Source organism: Zingiber officinale, chromosome 2A, assembly GCF_018446385.1.
Source record: "Zingiber officinale cultivar Zhangliang chromosome 2A, Zo_v1.1, whole genome shotgun sequence".
Classification (NCBI taxonomy): Eukaryota; Viridiplantae; Streptophyta; class Magnoliopsida; order Zingiberales; family Zingiberaceae; genus Zingiber; species Zingiber officinale.
The window spans coordinates 61,325,323-61,331,911 of record NC_055988.1 but is presented as its reverse complement, the minus strand read 5'-3'; the positions used below and the strand labels follow the sequence as shown (position 1 = coordinate 61,331,911).

General features: G+C 39.7%; 1 non-coding gene across 1 annotated transcript; it reads left to right on the top strand.

The window, feature by feature from the left end:
- The first annotated feature begins 625 nt into the window (after nt 1-625).
- LOC122044570 lies at nt 626-731 on the top strand. The gene has a single exon (XR_006129605.1). It is a non-coding gene; the product is annotated as a small nucleolar RNA R71 (small nucleolar RNA).
- The last annotated feature ends 5,858 nt before the right edge of the window (nt 732-6,589 follow it).

The window sequence follows — 6,589 nt, the reverse complement described above, 5'->3', positions numbered from 1 at the left end:
AGGCCCTGGGAAAGACTGAACTCCCTTTTTCCCAAATTCCCTTTGAGCTTTTGAAGGAGGTCAAACTTGCTTATCTAATGTTGGTGTGATTAATCGTTGAGGGAAAGGTACTTCTGGCCTTTGGGAACTTCCTAGAGAAATGGAATTGAGTTCGTGTGATCTTCTATTATTCTTCCCCTCAATTCTAAACATGTCATTCTTCAGAAGTTCTTCATAATTTTTGTCACTTCTCAACCCAACATCATCACACTTTTCATTGGATCTTGACTGTGTAAGAGGGGGATCTTCTTTAAACCATTTTGAAACAATACTATCAAGCTTTTCCCCCAAATGTTTGAACTCCTCACTCTGTGACTTGTGAATTTCAACATTTTTAGGTGGTTGAATTTCATTTTGTTTGACAGGCTCTCTTACATTTATGGCTTGCACTTCTTGAATATCTGAGGGAAATTCCATCCAACTTTTGTTCGACCATTCATGGAGGTTCAATGTCACTTGATCAATTAACGAATAAGCTTCATCTACACTTTTGTCCATAAAAGAACCTCCAGCTGATGAATCCAATAAAGTCTTGTCTGAGAAAGAAATTCCCCCATAGAATATGTGCAAAATCAACCATTTTTCAAAACCATGATGAGGGCACTGTCTTTGAAGACTCTTGAATCTATCCCATGCTTCAAATAATGATTCTCCATATGCCTGAGTAAAATTTGTTATGCAATTCCTCATATACACCGTTCTACTTGGAGGGAAAAAATGATTCAGAAATTGCTTCTCCAATTGTTCCCAACTTGTGATGCTTTGAGGACAGAGAGAATATAGCCAAGTCCTTGCTTTATCCTTGATACTGAAAGGAAATGTCATCAATCGAACTGCATTTGCTGATACTCCTTCACATTTCACCAAATCACAAATCTATAAAAATGTTTCAAGATGCAGATAAGGACTTTCTGATACTTCTCCTCCAAATTTGTGACCTTGTATCATGAAAATTATCTCTGGGTCTAGTTGGAAACTTTCTACTTCAATTTGAGGTTGCACAATGGGAGATAAAAATCTTGCAGAAAAGGGTGTAGAAAAATTTCTCATGGTCCTGCTTGACATGTTAGTGCTCATGGATATTCAAGAAGAAAAAGAAAATTATTAAGAATCAAAGACAAGAAATAAAATGCAATATGAAAAGCAAGAAAGCAAATGCAGAATTTAAATTGCAAGAAAGAAAGTGCATAATGAAAACAAGAAAGAAAAGATAAAAGGAAAAAGAAAAAAATATCTAGAATAATTCATATGCTAAAAATTGCAAGATATGTTTACAAAAGAAAAGAAGAAAGAAACTAGATCAAAAGAGAAAACAGAGAAAAGTTAGATTAGAGTGCTAAAAATCAAGAATGCAAAGTTAGAATTAGAATTAGAATTGCAACAAAAAGAATTGTTAAGAATGTTATTCAAGAAAGGAAAAACTTTTGAAAACATAATTCTAACAATTAGTTATAACTATGCAAATCAAAAGAAAGAAAGAAAAGTTATGTTTAGTCTAACTCAATTGATAATTCCTAATGTTATAGCACAGTCCCCGGCAACGGCGCCCGCAAGTGTACGGAAATGTCGCAAGTAATATAAAAGATTATCGTATCCACAGGGACTGGAATAAGCACTAGAAATGTCTCAATGCGAATTAGCTAAACAACTATCCAATTGTTTCAAATGCAAAGTGAAGATAAACAAATCTAATATTAAAGATCAACAAGCAAGAGTTTAGTGTTTTGGGTTATGATAAAGGGAGATTCTAGAAGTTTCAGTTTCTTTGTAGGATTTCTCGAATGTAAATGGTTCACCAATTCTTATCCCTCAATTGCCAAACATGTAGAAAGTTGCCGGTTCTCTCTTGCAATAGACAACCGGCTAAGGACTGAGAAATGTATCTAAATAAGATTAATTAGACATGAACCTATGTTGTCCTTACACAGAAGTGCACCTATTACTATGCCTTCCTCGGATATCAACATAGAATCCCACGACTTATTAATCTATCAAGATACAAGAAACTAATCACAAAATCCATCCTACTCTCTTGAATATTCCTATTTCCTCTTCAAGATTATCTCTCAAACGTCCTTACACGGGCTTGCACCTGTCACGTGGATCCCTCAGATGATCGAGTGAGAGTTTATCTTTACAAAGTCCATAAGAAATCCAAACAATTAATCAAGAATGAGAATTAAGCACGAATCACCATTAATCATTCAAGATCTAATTGATACAAGCAAGATAATGTCATTGAAACAAGAAAATGGCAAATCCATAAGAGATTACATCAATCCATCATACAAATACTCCCTTCATCCTAGAATACAAGATCTATTCCATGAATCGAGGAAGAAAACCCGAAGAAATAAAGAATACAAGCATTTCTTAAATCCCCAATCCAAGAAACCAAGAAAAGGGGGAAAGAGAAAACTTATCTACGAAGAAGCCTCGTCTTCGGATCCAATCCTCGCTCCGGAGTCGAAATCGTCAAGAACTCCCCTTGAATCGCCCAGAAATCCTCCCAAGATTGAGAGGAAACCACCAAATCTTGCCTTCTCCCAAAGGGGGAGAGATCCCCTTTCAATTCATGAAGGAAGGTTTAAATAGAGGAGGGAATCGGGCGCCACACGGCCCCTCGACACGGCCGTGTGAGATCCACACGGCCATGTCCAGTTCCTTCTCTGCCAATGCTGCACGGCCGTGTGGTGCACACGGCCAAGGCCCTCCTGCTCTCTAGAAATGCTACACGGCCGTGTGGTGCACACGGCCGCCACCTGCTTGGTCTCTGGAAAATCCACATGGCCGTGTGGTGCACATGGCCACCATCTGCTTGGCCTCCGGAAACTCCACACGGCCATGTAGATCTACACGACCATGTAGGGCTTTTGCTCTGATTTTTTCAAATCAAGACACGGCCGTGTGGGATTCACACAGCCATGTCCTCTTCCCTTCCTGTTAGGACCACACGGCCATGTATGGTACACGGCCCGATGCTCTTTCTCCCTTCAATTACTTCCAAGCTTGCTCAAGGACACTTAATCTTCACCAATTTCGACTCCTGTGTACAGAAAATGCACAAAAAGCAGATCTCCGAACCAAAAGAGTAAATATGCTAAAAGGAAAGCTGGAAGTATAAAAATGCATAGATCAAGCATGCTCAAAGTATGTTAATGTGCGTAAAAACATGCATAAAAGAGTATATAATCTACGCACATCAACAAACCGAAGGAGTACCTTGTCAATGTATGTACTCTGACTTAGGCCAAGCAATCTCTTAGATCTATCTCTATAGATCTCCATCTAAAGGTATGTTTCGATTGATACTAGTCTACTTATTCGGAAGTATATCCCGACCGATATTGGCCTTTCTTCTTAAAGGTATGCCTCGGTCGACACTAGTTTACTCACTTGGCAATATATCCCGGTCGAGTTGTCCTGCTTCCTTTGAGGCATATGTCGGCCGATATTGACCTACCTCCTTTGAGGTATATCTCGGTCGACACTGATCTACTCACTCGGAAGTATATCCCAACCGATATTGACCTACTTCCTTTGAGGCATATCTCGACCGATATTGGCCTACTCCCTTTGAGGCATATGCTGCTCGATATGAGTCTTCCTCCTTGGAGGCATATCTCGGACGATATCGACCTACCTCTTTTGAGGTATATATCCTGACCTATATTGACCTATCTTCTCCGTTTGGTTATATCCTTTCCCTTTCTTATCGGGGACCCATGAAACCTAACACATATCACTAGCCTTCCCTTCAAGTCTAGTCGAAGGAGATGTAGACGACTGACTAGACACAAGTCTGATTTTGTTTTTTTCCTACCCGTGACTTTACTACAGATATTGAAGTGACCTTACAAATTTTATGTACAGCTATCTCGTGGCCCTGTATACAGTGATCCTGTGAACCTTAGTATTGTGATTCCTTGGGTCCTTTAATCCTTTAAATAGGGCTACAACCTTCACTTCGTTCATTGCCTACCTCAGTTCTTTTCCTTCCCTGTTGATCTTTCCTGCTAAGAGTATGGCCTTGGATCCCCCTCTTTGGGGGCGACTTTTGTTGGACAAGGCGAGATCTATATATAAGTTTATTCAAGTTTTTGGTTCGGCTAACTCTAGGGTTTGAGGAACTGTCCCAAGAGATGAAGTTTCTCAATGTCTAGAATTTTCATCCAAAGGTGCCAATGCTCTGAAGGCTCAAGAAACTTCAGAAAGGTTTTTGTTACTCATGGAGGACCAGCTAAATAACCCATGGGTGTCCCGAGAAAGGCACAGCACATGTTACCGGCGGATTAAAGTGATATCTAGGGAAGCAGAGCCTCCGGACTCCAGCAGGAAAGGGACTCTTCAGTTACATTTCCATCAGGGCATAAGTAAATCTTCCCTTGCTTCTTCATGGGACTATTCTGCTTCCTAATTTCCTTCATCCCTGGCAAAATATTGCCACTTTTGTCTCTTAGGCAAGCTTCCTGGTGCCAGGTAAAATGTTCCTACTTCTGCTCCATGGTAAGTTTGACTATAAGGGGATCAAAATCTTCTAAGTATTCTGGGGGCTTGTGTTTGTAATTTTTGTTGACCTTTCAAGGTCTGATCTTTTGAGAAGAAAATGTAATGCCATGTATTTGATCAGACTTTAAGTGTAACAACAATCTTTTGTATTGAATCGAGTGACTCTATTGAATCCTTCTAATTCATAAAAATAAATGTGATGTTGTGCTCATTACCCCTTCGTATATCCTATGTTTTGTTATCTCGACAAATATTTTTCATTTATCATGGCCACGGCTATCTTGACCGCTGGAATACTTCCCTATTATAACTAACATTATACCGACCGGTATTAGCTTGTGGATCACAAACAATGTTATTTAAACCAATGTTATACTTGTCTAGCATAGCAGAAGTTATGTCGCCCGATATAAAATCATCTTGATCAATGCTAGTTTGCATTTTATAATGATATTAATTTAAAATCTGTTATTCTCCTAAATCGTTATCCTTAAATGCTCTTGTCCTTAGCCTGGACTTAGTCAAACTCAGTCTCTCTTCCTTTATTATGCCTAGTTAATTGCGTCTCCTTTCAAAACTTCCTGATTGGTGATTGGCTCTACCTCGGGTAAGAGAATGTCGGAAGCGTACAACGAGGTGTTACCAACCCCAGCGTGATCCGATCTGTCGCATCCAGTATAAATGTTTCTTTATGATTATATGACATATACTTTCTCTTGCTGTCACGTCATGTAAGCCTTTGCCTTTTTCCTGTGATCCTCAGCGTCTGCTGAGATAAAAACGTTTTGATCTGACGACGGCTGTGTGTTTTTCAAACCCTAAAACTTTTGTCTTCTTTTCAACTTTGTCCCTTCTTTTCTTACCTTAGCATTCTTTTCTTGCTACAGTTTTCGAGCAAACCTCGTGCTCACCGTTTCTCGGCGATCTCCTTTCTTGCTTTCAGTAAGTAATCTGTTGTTTTGCTAGCCTCTACTCTTGTCTATGGCTGAGGAAGCAATTGCTCCTTGGTATGTCCACATGTCTTCTTCCTTTGATAAAAGTGCTAGGCTTACCTTCCGTCGTCAATATGAAATTCCCCGGGAATATAGCATCTTAATCCCAAAACCAGATGATCGTCCTCATCCTCCTCCTGCTAATTGCATGACTTTTTTCAAGGATCAGTTGATAGGAGGTTTAAGGTTTCCCATTCCTCCTTTCCTGATCGAAATAAGCCAGTATTTTGATATTCCTTTGCAACAGTTTCCCCCTAACGCATTTCGTTATCTATGTGGTGCTTACATGCTATTTCGTTTGCTAGATATTCCTCCTACTCCTCAAAATTTCTTCATATTTTCTTATCCCAACTGTTTGGAACCTGGTGTTTTCTTGTTCCAGTCACGAACTAAAATGGTTCTTTTTGAGGATATGCCTTCGTCTCTTAAAGCGTGGAAATCTCGCTTCTTCTTCATAAAGTTTCCCAGACCCATTCCTTGGTCTTATGCTTCGAAATCCTCCTTACCATCTTTGCCCGATATCAAAGAGTTCCATCTCCATCCTTCTTTTCCTATTTATTGTGAAAAGTTATTAAATCATCGACTTTCTATTCCCAAGTGGCTGAGAGTCGATCTTCTATACTTGTTCAGTCTAAGTCCCGTCAAACCTGATACACAAGGCTCTTTAAGTAAAACCCTGTTTCTTTCTTGTTGATTTTAACTAACTAAACTATTTTTCTTTTCTATGTAGTGGAGAGCTTTTATGACGCTTTGATTGATGAAGAACTGCATCAAGAGGAGGACGCAATTCGCGCCAAAGAAAAAGAGCTTTTGGCTGCTATTACTCTGCCACCTTCAATCGAAGAATCGGCTCCTTTAGCTGAGATACCCAGCTCTTCGGGAGTTCTTGAGGCTCCTAAAGGTCTTCCCACAGAAATCCCTGCTGTTTCTTTACCCACTGTTACTTCTCTAGTGGCTGCTACTACCTCATCGTCCGCCCCTCTTCCTATCATTGAACTCACGTCTCCTGGTAGCCCAGGTAAATCGATAGCTGAAATTGCTACCGGCAA